Genomic DNA, 16702 nt, shown 5'->3' with positions numbered 1-16702 from the left:
TGGAGGCCGAGCCTCGCCCCTCTACAAGCAGGGGTAGGTGGACTCCACCCTCGTGGACACTAGATGAGTTAGTTTTATGTCGTGAGAACCACATTTCTCACCGTCCGCTTGTCGGATTAGTCGATGGTGTACTTCGCCATCATGGTTCAGGAGCTGGAGACTTGATTCCCTTGTTGTACGGGGTCATCACGGGGGATCCCGTTACCAACGCAATGTGGGAGTCTGCTGGTTTTGGCGATTTTTATTCAACAGTTGTTGGATTTTGCAGCCCTTGAGGATGTGGTTCGATAGTTGTTCGAGCGTTGTTGGAGTATTTTTGGGATACTACCAACACTTTCCACTTTGCTTGGGGGGAGATGATGGTGACTCCTCCCGACTTCAGCATGATCAGCGGCTTGCGTTTCACTGATCGCCCCGTTCAACAGATTTCGGACCTCACTTGGGGGGCAAGTGAGGTAGTGGGCTTGTTGGGTCTTGTTGTTCACCATATCTAGACTCGACCGGTGCCTCAGGTGGTCCTCAGAGTGGGCGGTCAGAGTTGGTTTCTATTTTTTCCCATGGTTTCGAGATTACTGAGACGACACCGGAGCTGCGGGTACAAATCTTCATCTTGATCCTTATTTCTTGGACTCTTTCTCATGATAGGAGTTCTCGCGCACTTCTCTGCTATTTTCCATCTCTGACCAGGATAGCTGAGATAGGATCCCTTAGTTGGGCTAGTGTAGGGTATGTTGATCTGCTCTCGTCACTGCGTCATGGCTGTAGGCAGCTGAACGATCAGTCCCTTGTTGGCGTCTATGGTCTTTGGAGAGTTGTGGAGGTGACGATCCTTTTTCTTCTTGTTTTGCTTTTACCGGTTTCGCTCATCTACTTAAAGATTATTCTTGTTGCAGCTGTGGTTCTATGAGTACTTTCCAGGATTAGCCCCTCGACGGCGTCGCAGAGCAGTCCACGACTTTCCTATTGGTGCTAGCCGGCGTGACCGGGGCGAGTCTCGAGTGGAGTCAGTACCGAGTCTGCGAGGGTTTCTGCGTCAGGGTACCACCATTGTTAGCGTAAGGATCGACTTTACAGTGTATTTCTTTTATTTCGATATTATTTCTCGACATTCACTGTATTCTTTTATGGTTTTCAGGTCCCGATCGAGATCCGGTATCGACCTTGGGCTGGTTTGACTGACCTTCCCGAGGCTTTGGAGCGCTCGGAGTGTCGTACCGTCTTCTTTGGTACATCACGTCTTGTCTGGTACCTTGGAGAGCGCATAGTCCGACAGCACAGCGTTGACCTTTTTGTGGTGCCATTGCCTCCGCCTGCGTCGATGTTGCACTCACGCTTGTTGGAGGAGCTGGTGAGCAGAGGAGAGCGCTATCAGTTTTCTTGGCGAGAGCTTCTGCGCATGGACGACGATTATTCTTAGGACTTTCTTCCTTACTTGGCTCGTCCACCCCGTTTTCCCAAGGTTTGATTTTTTAAGAATTTTTTATGGTAGTCCCTGTTTGAATTGTCGAATAACCTGATTATTCGATCATGTTTTAAGTGACTGCTCGTCGTAGGGGGAAGGTCGAGATCCGTCTCACGCTGTTCGTTACCCAGGGCCGATTGGTATGGTCGAGGACCATATTTCTGATGCACCAGAGGGTTTTAGATAGGCATAGGAGTCCCTGCCTGATGAGTTCGAGCCGGTAATCTTTCTGACACAACTTTGATTCTTCTTAATATTGCTTGTTACTGATTTTTTTGCTTTCAGGTCACGCACTCGGATATGATGAGCATAATAAAGCTGGTTGATGCTCTAAAATATTACGTCATAAAGCTACGACGTGGTGCTAGTTGTCGGAGTGGTTCAGACGATGTTCGTGAGGTATATTCGCCTGTTTTCCCATGTTTACCTTGCGTTTTATCTTACACCACTGATATCTTTTCGTTTTGTGTCTTTTAGGAGCGACGGAGGCGACGGAGGTCTCGCTCATGCTCGAGGCATAGAGGCTCGGACGAAGGGGAGCCTAGTCGCCGCAGACGATCCCTTGAGATTCGTCGGCATTCTCAAACCCAGTGGTAGCAACCTCAGTCTTCTCAGTCATTTTAAGAGTTTCAGACTCAGTGGCAGCAGCCTAATTCTTCTCAGTCGTTCTAGCACTTTCAGACCCAGTGGCAGTGTCCTCCGTCTTCCCAGCCATTCTAGCCTTCACCGCCTGAGTTTAGGCCGATCATTACTCCCATGGATCAGGGCTTATTTTCGGTTCCATTATCTGGGACGATGCCTCCACCAACGATGCCTACATCTTCGAGTCAGCCTACGCGGTTTACCAGCTGGACAGGACTTGCCTTGACTATGTCTTCTGCTGGAGTTGTGGGGACTAGTAGGGAAACTACTCCTCACACTCGAATGATGGAGGGACTCTTTGGCTTGACGTTCCCTTATTCTGAGTCTCGTGATGACTCTTTGGTGCTATCTTTGGCTTCCTCGCCAGACTTCTCGTTGCAATGCCTACTTTGCGTGAATATTATTACCAAGATTTCGAACGTCATCTAAATCTAACAGATCTAGATTTAAATAGGATTTTATGTGGTAATGAAGTAGATCTAGAAAAGCTTGCAAATTTATATTTTAATCGCCCTGTCTCTGAGTCACATCATGTATACCGTAGGATAGCTTATATTTTTTGCATGTTTAGCAAGCATTTATTTGCAAACGGTAGAGTAGGACTGACAAAGGAATAAACGCGTCGTCATTTGTCTATCCCTAGATCAAATACAATTTATAAAACCTAAACAAACCTAATACGAGTATAAGGCAAGCATAGGGGTCGAACCACAGAGAACGGATAAACACCACCAAATGTTATCGACAATTAAGCTAGTCCGGAATAGGAGATAAATAAACTAAAGTCTAAATATGCTAAAACAAGAAATAAAACATTAAGGGAAATGGTTTAGGTAAAGCATTCACTTGAACATACACAAAGGCATAGAAATTGAATTAATTATGAACTAAACATGCTCAAATATCGAAATAAAGGATCCAATCTAGCCGCCTTCCGGGGTCAATTGGCTTCTCCTAACATAGCCTCTATGCTTCCACATTAGAATCATATACTAGGAGGTACTATTAAATAACAATCGATAATAATGAACCTTAGCTAAGTCAACTTCCGTTCCTTGTTAGCAAAGATTCACCTTTAATCAACCAACAATGTGCACTTGCTAGAAGATTAAAGAATATCAAACATGTAAAGACTTTAATCACAAATAAATCAATTCTAACCTAGAACATGCTCAAGATCCAACTACACCACAACCATCCCCTTAATGGGGAAATTACTCACTAATCATGATAATAACAAGATTAATCAACAAATAATCAAGAATCAACATGATTAACAAGCAATACCAACAACAAAAACAATAGTCAAGAGAAAGCAAATAAAATAGAGGAGAGAGAGTTAGAGATTCTCATTGATTGAATATGAAAGTCTACAAACAAGATGATCAATCTTCTTCTTCAAAATCCAAGCTCAACAATGGTGAAACCCTCACTTTCTCTCTCTAAACTACTCTAATCCTAAGCTAAACCTAGAGAGAGAATCTCTCCTAAAACAAGGGAAAAAGATCTAAAAGAATGAAATTCTCCCGTACAAAACAAGCCCTGCAATATATAAAGAATTGCGCAAAAACGCTGAACAGGACCCGCTGTGCGCCCGCGCATGGTAGTTGTGCGCCCGCGCGTGCGCCCTCGCAGCGGCCTGCGCTCCCTCTCAGCGGCCTGCGCGCCCGCGCAATGTAGCTGCGCGCCCGCGCATTTGTGGGTTGCGCGGCTTGTGCTTGGGTGTGCGCGCCCGCGCGGTGTGGGTGTTCGCCCGCGCACATGTCGCGCACAGGCCGCGCAAAACTTTCTGCCTCGATTTTGCTATTTCGCCAATTTTGCGCGGGTTCTCACAGGGCTGCGTGCCCGCACATTATTTGCGCCCTTGCACCTTGCTTTCTTCGATTCTTCTCTCATGCTTCCTTGGCTTCTTCTTTGCAATCCAAGACTTCAAATACCTAAGCACAAACACCAAGGGAAGCAATAAGGTATAGGGAACGGTGCAAACACGGAATGAAGGTAAGCATTCAACAATATACGCGATTTCATTAAAAATACATCGAGACATGTATGCACGCATTATTTGAACAAAACAACTCTAGAACACCCTAAGACAAGCTAAAACAAGGCATAAACACTATCCTAGGAGTGACATAAAATGTCACTCATCAAATTTCCCCAAGCTAAACCTTTGCTCGTCCTCGAGCAAAGCTAGAGCAAAAGAGAACAAGACGAAATTATGGGAAGCAAAGGAAACAAAATAGAAACAAGGAGAAAGAATGTACACTAACTCACTAACGTAGGAATCACGGTTGTTTTTAGCTACAACAAGCCCTTAAAACCCCAAAGTCGCCTATGAGGACGAGTGAGGTCTCGTGAGGGTTTCCTAAGAGCTTAACCCACAACTCTTGAAAAAAACCAAGGCAAGGCAACAAAAGGAAAAGAAAAAGAAACATGAAAAGAAAGAGCAAAACACAAGTTCATATATGGACAAGAGATAGGGACAAGTACTAGTGAATGCAAACCTTTCTAAATAGACAAATGTATGCACGTTCCAACATGTCAATGGTTGATTGAAACATAAGACATGCTAAGCATAGAGAACTACTTAGGACTCAATCCACCCTAGCCCCAACCAATCGGGCCACGTTCTCTCCACTAGCTTCAAATCAACCCTTAAGCTAGCTTCTCAAGATTCCACGCAGGAACCGGAAAAAGATAAAGAAATGAAAAACTTTGAGAAGGTAATCCCGACGTCTCAACTATGCATACTCTTTCCATAGGTTTGAAGTCTATCTCCCTCCACCGTTCTTTTGACCTAACCCACTAGAGTCTAAGGGTCTTTTTATTGGTTGTAACGTAAGGCTAAGGGTTAAGGCGGGGTAAAAATTTTAAATTTGGTGATAATTCCTAAGTGAAGCAAAAAGTGCGGCCGACACTCAAAAACAACTCAAGAAGTCTCTAAATATCAAGCAAGAATACCACTACTACCATTCCCCCAAGCTTATTCAACACAAACACACAATATTCCCCCCAAGCTTGTTCAAAGCATTGTCCTCAATGCTTAAACTAAGGAAGAAAATGAATCCATCTAAATTATTTTTGTTGTTTTGCTTTTTTTTTTCAATTTTTTTTTCTTTTTTATTTTAACTTTATTCATTGTCCTTGCCTTTTTTAATTTTGGACGGCTTTTTCTTGAAACTTCACTTGATTTTCATAAATTTGCATATTTCTTTACAAGCTCAACTCTAACCAAATCTCAAAATGCATCTTGTTTATGATCAACAACTCAAAACTCAAACCTCACATGCCAATGCTTCACTAACTAAAAGGGTTGGTAAACATAGGCCATTAGGTTTGTAACATGGTTTAAACAAGAGCGGGAAACATAAGCTCAAATTGGTTAGCAAGTAGGTTTATGCACAATAGAAAATCAAATTTGTAACAAAACAAAAAGAAGATAAAGAAAAAAATTGAGAAAGAAGTGCCCTTTTCCTCCCGTAGAGTGCTTCGGTCACGATCTTGGGAGCTATAAGTCAAAACAAGGATCAAGACATGCATAGCTAAGGATCCAAATGTGCCACACAACAAAGTGATGAAGGCTAGAACAATGTTACCTCACACGGGATTATAACTAAGCAAATACCAACTAAGGGTGCCAAATCCACTATAGAGAGCAACACCATCTTACCACATACCACGTGAACTAGGGCTTCATGGATTCCTAAAAGTTCTTAACCCGACTACCTTAGCATGTAATATCCTAGAGTCAACCAATGACACTCTCAAACCGTGCACACATTAACCACTTAAGAAGAAAGGCATTCAAGAGTAAACAAATCCAAAAGATATAATGTCCAAAATAAGTACAAACAAAACACATTTTGCTAAACTTGCCTTGAAGTAAACAAAAATATTTTTGGATTTTCCAAAAGCATGAAAAACATGGAAATGCATATACTCAAGTGCATGACATATATGAATCAACATCCCACCAAACATGATAGAATACCCTCCCACAAGCTTGAATGAAACCAAGCTCTCAAATCATAAACAATGAAACCAAGGAGGGGAAAATAAGGAAAAATTAATCCAACATTACCCACACATGATCTTCAAGTCACAATAAGTAAGAGAGAGAGGGAAAAGAAGGATATTACCGGATATGGGATAAATGCAAAATCACACAAAAAACCCGAAATAACCTCATATGAGCCACAATCTCTACAAATAAGGCTTGAATTCCACATGATAGGTAAGTTGAGGCACATTTCCTTGATTCTTGATCATCACCAATGCGCAAGAGTATAACAAGTTGTGTACCTAGCAAGGAACACAAACACGTCCATGAGAGAAAATCTAATCTAAAAAGAAAAGAAAATGATAGCAATAAAACACGGGTTACTTCCCGCAAAGGCTTGCTTAACGTCCAAGCATGACCAATCTAGTAAATAACCCGACAAAGAAGGCAAAAGCTTGTCATAGGCACCGGCAAACATATCAAGAAATAGAGCATACGCGATGCTCATATGACAAGAAAACATAAAGTACAAGGAGACTTTATGCTTGAGAGAAGGGGGAAAAGAAAAAGTAAAAGAATCAAAAGAAAAATCAATAAAATAAGAAGAAAAAGAAAGATAGGGAGGCAAACTATCCTCACAAAAATCTTTTTGGTTGGCATTATAACTCTTTTCCTCATCAACAATAAAAGAGTTGGGGGCTTCGAAAGCATGGATAGGAAGAGGATTCCTAAGCGGTTCTTTGAGAAAAGAAGGGAGGAACATAGGATAGTAGGGGATATGGTTAAACCTTTTGGAGAAAGGTGTATGAGAAAGGGGAAAAGGGGTAGCTATTCCCTCACCATAAGGTCTCACATCACTAATGAGGGCATGGAAATCAATCATGGAATCCTCAAATGAAGAACCCTCATGATCTACATCTCCCTCAAGCTCAAAAACTCCAAATGATTCAACCTCAACCTCCTCTTCATCATCTTGAACAACATCTCCCATACATTTCTCAAGTCCTACCATCTCAAATCCAAGAGTGAATGGGGGCAAATTCCTCTCAAACTCATCTCTTTCTAATGAAGCATTATCAATGAATTCACTCAAAAGGTTATGGGCTTTCGTTTGGAATGCAAGAAATATTTGGGCCATAATCTTAAATGAGTCCAAATCATCATGGATAGACGAGTCAAAAGCTTGCTCATTGGAATCATCTAGGGAACTATGGGACACACCTTTAGAATTCATGCAAAAATCGGATGCAATATGAGAAAGAACATGCACTTCATCATCATTAGAATGTACCTCATTACATTGAGCTATAGAGGGAGGGGAGTTGAAATCATGCATTACATGGTCACTATGGGGAGCATCAAGCACATCATGGGAATTCATATTAGACAAATCATGACAATTAGCATCAACATTAAAAGCATGAGAATCCCGAACATAAGTCTCATGATTGGTCCTCTCCCAATCATAATTATCCCTAGCTAACCATGAATAGAAATCCCAAGCTTCATCCGAAGACAAAGTTTCAAGATCACCATTTAACATATTATCAACCACTCCTCTAAAATGCTCATTTAATCCCAAATTAATGATTTCACAATAATCACCCTTGGTAAAACCCTTAACACCATCCAAAAAATCCTCAAGTCTATTAAAATACACCCAAAACGGTTCATTATCAAATTGAGGAATAGAAATACAAGCCATTTTTTTCAAATAAAGCAACACAAATAAAAACCAACAAATAGAGAGATAACTATACACAATGGACTAGTCTCAATAAGATAACACAATGGTAATGGAAGCCATTCCCCGACAACGGCGCCAATTTGACAAAGGAATAAACGCGTCGTCAATTGTCTATCCCTAGATCAAATACAATTTATACAACCTAAACAAACCTAATACGAGTATAAGGCAAGCATAGGGGTCGAACCACAGAGAATGGATAAATACCACCAAATGTTATCGACAATTAAGCTAGTCCGGAATAGGAGATAAATAAACTAAAGTCTAAATATGCTAAAACAAGAAATAAAACATTAAGGGAAATGGTTTAGGTAAAGCATTCACTTGAACATACACAAAGGCATAGAAATTGAATTAATTATGAACTAAACATGCTTAAATATCGAAATAAAGGATCCAATCTAGCCGCCTTCCGGGGTCAATTGGCTTCTCCTAACATAGCCTCTATGCTTCCACATTAGAACCATATACTAGGAGGTACTATTAAATAACAATCGATAATAATGAACCTTAGCTAAGTCAACTTCCGTTCCTTGTTAGCAAAGATTCACCTTTAATCAACCAACAATGTGCATTTGCAAGAAGATTAAAGAATATCAAACATGTAAAGACTTTAATCACAAATAAATCAATTCTAACCTAGAACATGCTCAAGATCCAACTACACCACAACCATCCCCTTAATGGGGAAATTACTCACTAATCATGATAATAACAAGATTAATCAACAAATAATCAAGAATCAACATGATTAACAAGCAATACCAACAACAAAAACAATAGTCAAGAGAAAGCAAATAAAATAGAGGAGAGAGAGTTAGAGATTCTCATTGATTGAAGATGAAAGTCTACAAACAAGATGATCAATCTTCTTCTTCAAAATCCAAGCTCAACAATGGTGAAACCCTCACTTTCTCTCTCTAAACTACTCTAATCCTAAGCTAAACCTAGAGAGAGAATCTCTCCTAAAACAAGGGAAAAAGATCTAAAAGAATGAAATTCTCCCGTACAAAACAAGCCCTGCAATATATAAAGAATCGCGCAAAAACGCTGAACAGGACCCGCTGTGCGCCCGCGCGTGCGCCTTCACAGCGGCCTGTGCTCCCTCTCAGCAGCCTGCGCACCCGCGCAATGTAGTTGCGCGCCCGCGCATTTGTGGGTTGCGCGGCTTGTGCTTGGGTGTGCGCGCCCGTGCTGCTGGATGCACGCCTGCGCACCGTAGCTGCGCGCCCGCGCGGTGTGGGTTTGCGCCAGCGCACATGTCGCGCACAGGCCGCGCAAAACTTTCTGCCTCGATTATGCAATTTCGCCAATTTTGCGCGGGTTCTCACAGGGCTGCGCGCCCGCACATTATTCGCGCCCTTGCACCTTGCTTTCTTCGATTCTTCTCTCATGCTTCCTTGGCTTCTTCTTTGCAATCCAAGACTTCAAATACCTAAGCACAAACACCAAGGGAAGCAATAAGGTATAGGGAACGGTGCAAACACGCAATGAAGGCAAGCATTCAACAATATACGCGATTTCATTAAAAATACATCGAGACATGTATGCACACATTATTTGAACAAAAAAACTGCAGAACACCCTAAGACAAGCTAAAACAAGGCATAAACACTATCCTAGGAGTGACATAAAATGTCACTCATCAAGGACATACTAGTTTAGCATCTGTGCTTGAACATGTTGAATCTGGAAGATCCCATATGCCTACTTGCCTTGGAGAAACTCTGCGTGGTCTCGACGAAGCAAATTCTAACAGAAAACCCGTCAGGAAGGGCTTTATAATACTGTTGCAGGTAAAAATGACTTTTGTTTAATAACCGTGACACGTGGCTGGCACTGTGCCATATACTGCGACACGGTGCTGTGTGCCGTGGCACGGTATACCATCACCCTTTTTTTTTTAAGATTTGGTTGATGAAGAGTTTGGAACTCTTTGAAGCCCCCGACGATATTGTCAAATATGGTCCCAATGATCTAGTTCGTAAAAAGAAAAACTACTCTACAAACATGTCTTATGATGATTGGAAGTTATTCTTTACGAAGAGAGAATTTTCCATTTGATGGGTTTTGCCTTGGTGGAGGCTTTCTAGGATGGTCGGGATGAATGATACCCCGTGTTGTCGTATTCCTAGTCTCTCGAAATTGACTTTTATTGCCCTTCCCGATTGATGCAACAATATGGACTTGAACAAGTAGTTCCACGCTATAATGATAGTCCTCGTGAAGTATCATTGCATGAAAGTAATGTGTATAATTATGAGACGTATTGGATTGGAAGACCTTTGTGGACCGTTTCTGCGAGTACTTAACCTCCTCCACCCTTGTCTAGTGCATACAAATCATGGTTGAATCCTCAGAGTAGGAGAGAGCGAGTTGGATCACGTAAGTTTGACGGTTATATGAAGGAATGACTTGGAAGTAAGAAGGCGCCTCTTAAAGATCGTCTTGGTCCGAGAACACAATGAATTGAATTTAAGACTCCTATAAAGCCTAAGAGCTAGAGTTATGTGAAAGGAAAGGGTAAAGAAAAGATGGTTTATAGGGAAAAACAACCTAAGAACTATAAAAGGGGTGAAAAGGGTGAAAGCTCAACTAGAGGTGTGACGGTTCGAGCTACAAAAGATACACTAATGGTGAAGGCCGACCTAGTTCGTTGAAAAGAAGAAGGAAGATCCTAAAGTGAAAAAGGATTAGACTAATATTGCTTTGCTTTTTATGACTTAAGTTTTAATTTTTAAATAAGGCGTATGATGCCAATAGTTGTAGTGACATTTATTTCATTAATAATAGTATATTTATTTTTGCCTTAATTAAAACTTACAATGACTTTGATTGTTTTATTTTATTTTATTTTATTTATTTATCCGAGTCAAGAAGTCGAACGCGATGGAAGAATAATAATATTCATTGAACAAAATAAGCGTAAAACCATAAAATTAACCAAAAACTGGAAAAACCCTCTACCGCGTAACGGTATGTCTGTCGTCACACGGTAGCAGCTACTGTGACGCGGTGAAGCTCTGCTGTGTTTTTTCGCCAAAAGGCCCACCGTGTTACGGTGGTGAATGCCGTAACACGGCGTTGGTGTTGTGTCACGGTTTGTCCTGTCGTGGCTTGGTAACTGCAAACCCCAAGAACTGCCATCTGGTGCACCGCGTCGTAGGGTTTCTACCGTGTCACAGTGGTTGATGACGTGGCGCGGTGTTGAATACTGTGGCACAGTGTATGGTGCCATGGCGCGGTGGTTTTATTGTGTATTCCACTGCCTTTGTGTGGTGTATTTGGTTAACGAAGAAGGAATTTTTATTTTTAAAGTGGATGGGCCCCCTTGAGGGGTTGCCTACATATCCTTAAAAGGAATCGGCCAAACGTAGCTCTATTGGGTCTTGAACCCATGTAATTAGACATAAAATTTCTTGAGTTGATCCAAATTAGTTAAATTATGGAAGCCGTTGCCATCCATGTCTACTAACTGTGCTGCTCCGCCTGACAAGATGGACTTGATAATGTATGGACCTGACCATTTGGTCTAAATTTTCCTCTTGGATCTAACACATTTTTTCGAAGTGCTTTAAGCACTAAATCACCTTCTTTGATATTCCTAGTCTTGACTTTTTTATTGAAATGTCGTGCCATACGTTGCTGGTAGGTTTGGACATGATACAAAGCTTCCAAGCGTTTTTCGTCAAGTAATACTAGTTCATCATATCTTGCTCTAATCCAGTCGACTTCATCTAGTTGGCTTTCTAACGCAATCCGTAGACAAGGGATCTCTAACTCAATTGGTTGTATGGCTTCAACTCCACAGACTAAACAGAAGGGGGTGGCCCCGGTTGATGTACGAATAAAAGTTCGATAACCCCAAAGAGCGAAATGTAGCTTGCTTGGCCAATCTTTATAGTTTTCCGTCATTTTTTCAACGATGGTCTTTACATTCTTGTTGGCTGATTCCACCGCGCCATTATTTTGTGGCCTGTAAGGTGATGATATGTGATGTTTGATATGATATTTCTGTAATAGTTCGGCGCACTCGGCTTGGAAATGCGTCCCATTATCACTGATCATTTCGTGCGATATACCATAGCGACATATGATGTTTTTCTCAATGAATTGAGCTACATGTTTTGTTGTGAGCTTAACATAGGACACAACTTCGACCCATTTGGTGAAGTAGTCGATTGCTATAAGGATGAACTCATGTCCCCCTTGTCCTGGTGGCGTTATCTTCCCAATGATGTCAATTCCCCAATTAGAGAAAGGCCATGGAGAAGTGTATGTGTAGAGAATCGAAGGTGGAACGTGTTGCAGATTTGCGTAGACTTGACATTTCATACATTTCTTGACATATTCATTGTAATCCCGTTGTCACATAGTTAAGGATATCTGTATACCATTGCTCTTCTTCTTCGTCTTCTTCTTGTGATTCTTGTTCATCATCAAGTGCATGAACATACGCCGGCTCATATCTTCTTTCTATGGTCAATGGCATTCTGATTGTGTCTCTTGGAATTCGCACCATCGATGCCAACTTAGCTAGTGCGTTGGCAAACTGATTCTCTTCTCTAGGCAAGTATGTGTATTCCACTTTATCTAGTTGCTCCATGAGAGTTTCCAGATGAGCTTGATACGTAGCGAGACTTTCACTTCTCACTTTCCATCTCTTAGAGATCTAGTTGATGATTAATGACGAGTCCCTATAGATTCTAAGCTTCTTAATTCCCAAGGCCTTAGCTATTTCTAATCCCAAGATGCACGCTTCATATTCTGCAGCGTTGTTGGTGACATCAAAATCGAGCTTCACGGAAATTGGCATGTGTTCTTCGTTGGGTGATACGAGCAAGACTCCTACACCACAACCCTTTTGGTTTGAAGCTCCATTAAAATAGAGCGTCCACCTATCATCTTCGGTCATAAGTAGATCTTCGTCAGGGAAATCATACTCTTCTTCTTCTTTCTCAACTTCTTCCAGTGGGAAATCTGCTAAGAAGTCAGTAACTGTAGAACCTTTGATGGCCTTTTGTGGTACGAATTTCAAATTAAACTGAGCAAGGTTGACTATCCAACTTGATAATCTACCATTAAGTGTTGCCTTCTCGAACAAGTACTTGAGAGGATCCATTTTTGATACAACATGCACTGTATGAGTGAGCATGTAATGTCTTAATTTCTGTGGGGCCCACATGAGTGCAAGACACAACTTTTCGAGTGGTGTGTACCGAGTTTTATAGACTTGAAGCTTCTTACTCAAATAGTATATTGCATTTTCTTTGCTCTCGATCTCTTGTGCTAGCATTTCTCCCATCGTTTCTCTTGTGACTGTAAGATAGAGTCGAAGAGGAATGTCAGGTATTGATGGTGCTAACACAGGTGGATTTTCCAAGTACTCTTTGATCTTGTCGAATTCTTTTTGGCAATCATCATCCCATGTGACTGGAACATTCTTCTTAAGTTTCTTGAATATAAGTTCACATATCGCAGTGAGTTTTGATATAAACCTACTTATATATTGCAACCTTCCAATAAAACCTCAAATCTCATTCTCAGTCTTGGGTGGTGGCATGGCCATGATTGCCTTTACGTTTGTGGGATCTATTTCAATTCCTCGAGAACTGATTACATAGCCAAGGAGTTTTCCTGAAGTAACTCCGAATGCACACTTTGCTGGATTCAATCTCATGTTGTATTTGCGGAGTCGTTCAAAGAATTTGCGAAATGCAATGATATGGCCTGGCCGATCTTTTGACTTGACGATGATATTATCAACATAGACCTCCACCTCTTTATGCATCATATCATGTAACAATGCTGTGGCTGCTCTTTGGTAGGTGGCACCCACATTTTTCAACTTGAATGGTATTACCGTATAGCAATATGTACCCCATTGTGTAATGAATGTGGTTTTCTCCATGTCTTCCTCGGCCATCAGTACTTGATTATATCCAGCGTAGCCGTCCATGAAGGAGAGGAGTACATGGTTTGCTATGTTGTCGACCAGAATGTCAATGTGAGGTAGAGGGAACCCATCCTTTGGGCTTCCCTTGTTGAGATCCCTGTAATCAACACACATTCTGACCCTTCCATCTTTCTTTGGGACTGGAACCATATTAGCCATCCACTCTGGATACTTAGATACTTTGATGAAACCTACAGCCAATTGCTTTCTGATTTCTTCCTTGATTTTGAGAGCCACATCCGGTTTCATACGGCGTAGCTTTTGTTTGATAGGCTTCATACCTGGAATGAGTGGTATCGTATGCTGAGTTATATCCTTGTCAATACCTGGCATATCTTGGTATGACCAAGAAAATACATCAACAAATTCACTGAGCAAGTTAATTAGTTCTTTGCGTTCGTCTTGACTTAGTGTTAATCCAATTTTAACTTCTTTGAGAGTCGTATCGTTGGAAATATTAACTTTTTCTGTATCTTCAATAGTTGCAGTTTTATTTTCATGTTCTTCCATTGCTTTTATTATTTCTTTGTCATTTTTATCATTAGCAAAGCAATATTGATCAGGGTTAGGGGAATGACTTGCATCATAAGCAAAGGTACTCATCTTATTGAATTCATTAAACATTACATCAAAGAGGGCGAGGTCAGCTGCAACCTCCATGGAATTATTTGGGATAGAGGGAGGAGACTCGACAACAGGCTCAACACTAGGAGGAACTATAGAAAAAGACTCAATAGCAGAAAGGGGGTCGGCCTTAGATCCTGCAGGGTCATCAACAGATTCAAACTCGGACTTGGACTCAGACGATTCAGATTCATCAAACATAGGGCCTTCGCCGGTGGTCACTTCCAGCTTTTCTCCACTCGGCTTAGTGATCTTCACTGTTTTGCGCCGACCCTTCAGAACACCATCAGCTGGGACAATCAACTCAGAGGGGTCAAAATCTTTGCTTGACATGACAGCTTGAATGAGCTCAGAATTATCATTGTCGATGTGCTTAGGTTCATTCTTTTCCATCCCGAAAAGTAGACTAATATTCATATCATCAGAGCCTGGACTAGTTGGTTCCCTAACTGTTGAGAACACATCACCTTCGTCGATGAAATTACAATCCATGAACACCTCAAACCCTGGCTCACGCTTCCCATTGTAGATGAAAGGCTTAGGAAATTCATAGCATGGGAAATTCTCCCCTTCCTTGATGTATTGGCTATTCAGAGTGAGGGGATAAGGACTCATAGGCATCTCTTTATTTGTATTACGAGCTGTGTTGCGAGCAACCATCTTGATCACAGCTTCCTTCATGTCTTCTTTTGTTGGCTTGATTTCCTAGCCAAATGTGTCCTTTTGTGTGCACCAAGATAGCCCCAAAGTTCAGCCATTTTCTTTCTGAATCCAAGGGTCATTCCAAGGAAATGCCCTTGCTTCTTAATAATTGCGTTGACGTTGACATTCGAATAGGGATCGAAGTCGAGATGACACTTCTCATCTTCTTCGATCATGAGAACGTCTTCTAGAGAGAAACTCCAGAGATCCTCATCTTCCTCCAACTATAGCTTTGACCCTCTAGTGCAGCGATGATGGGATCGCCTTTAGCTCATGAAGCCAAGGGCGCCCTAACAACAGATTAAAAGAAGCCTTAATGTCCACCACTTGAAACTTGGTGCGACGTTCAATGGCTCCAGTAGTGATATTCAATGTGATAGTACCCACGGCTTGACGGCGAGTATTATCATAAGAACGAATCCCTTGAGTAGAGGGAATCAACTCTTCATCTTTTATGCCCAACTTCTTCGTAGTGCGCAGTGGGCATACATTGATTGCTTGGCCATTATCAACTAGGCTCATAAGAACATTCATTTGCCTACACACCACAGTAAGGTGTAAGGCCTTGTTATGCTGATCCCCTTCCGGGGGCAGATCCTTATTAGAAAAGGAAATCAAATTGTTAGTACTTCGTAATTCAGTAGTGACAAAACTGACTAGCCCTTGAGGATTCATATCACTATCAACTCCTATCTTCACCAGAACATTCATCACAACCTTTCGATGCTCATGGGAGTAGCCAAAAGCTTCCAAACATTCATTTCCACCTTAGTCTTTTGCAGTTGTTTGATCACATCATCGCTTACAGAATCGATGTGATCAACTATTTGTTGTGGTTGCGGTGGAGGTAGATTATGTTGCTGTAACCTTCCATTCCTGGTGAGAACCTTGACCTTAAGGTTCCCCCCAAACATCTTCGCTATCTTCATGGTTGATAGCGCCAAGAGATGAACAGGCTAAGTCTTTGAGATATTCGTCTTCGTCGTCACTATCCCAAATTCCATTCACTTCTTCATAGTTTGAAACAAAAATTACTTCTGGTAGAGGTTCATCCACAGATTGGATGAGTAGTGACTGTTCAGAGGAGAATTCATCTCCTATGATAGCCAAAGCATCAGAAAGAGGAACTGTTTGAATATTAGGCTTCTTGGCCCCTAGAGGGACAGGAAGCTAATTAGCATCAATCAGGTCTTGAATTGCCTCTTTTAACTTCCAGCATTGCTCAGTATTATGACCCTTTCCTTGGTGAAACTTGCAATGAGTGTTGGGGTCATAACTGACAGTTCTGTTCACAAGTCTAGGCTCCAGAAACGGCCCAATAGGCATGATCAATCCTTGACTGTGCAGGCGATCAAAAGCAGTATCATAGCTTATTCCCAAAGGTGTATAAATCCTCCTTTTCCTTTGGAATTTCTTAGTAGGAGCATTGAGAGCCAACACATCGTTGAGGTTGATGTTGTTGGTAGCATTGTTGGGCTTGGAAGACTAAGAAGAAGGACTTTTGTTCTTGTTTTTCCAAGTATTATTGTTATTATTTCTACTTGCAGTCTTTATCAACTCGTCCTCAAT

The 16702-nt window shown here is 41.5% G+C and overlaps 1 pseudogene; it reads right to left on the bottom strand.

The window, feature by feature from the left end:
* Positions 1 to 15112, bottom strand: part of LOC145571221 (zinc finger BED domain-containing protein RICESLEEPER 2-like) — a 32146-nt pseudogene extending 17034 nt beyond the window's left edge.
* Between the last annotated feature and the right edge of the window lie 1590 nt (positions 15113 to 16702).

The sequence above is a fragment of the Chenopodium album genome, chromosome 12, assembly GCF_948465745.1.
Source record: "Chenopodium album chromosome 12, dcCheAlbu1.1, whole genome shotgun sequence".
In the NCBI taxonomy this organism is placed as follows: Eukaryota; Viridiplantae; Streptophyta; class Magnoliopsida; order Caryophyllales; family Amaranthaceae; genus Chenopodium; species Chenopodium album.
Note: the sequence above shows the minus strand (reverse complement) of the source record. Positions and strands in the feature narration are given on the sequence as shown.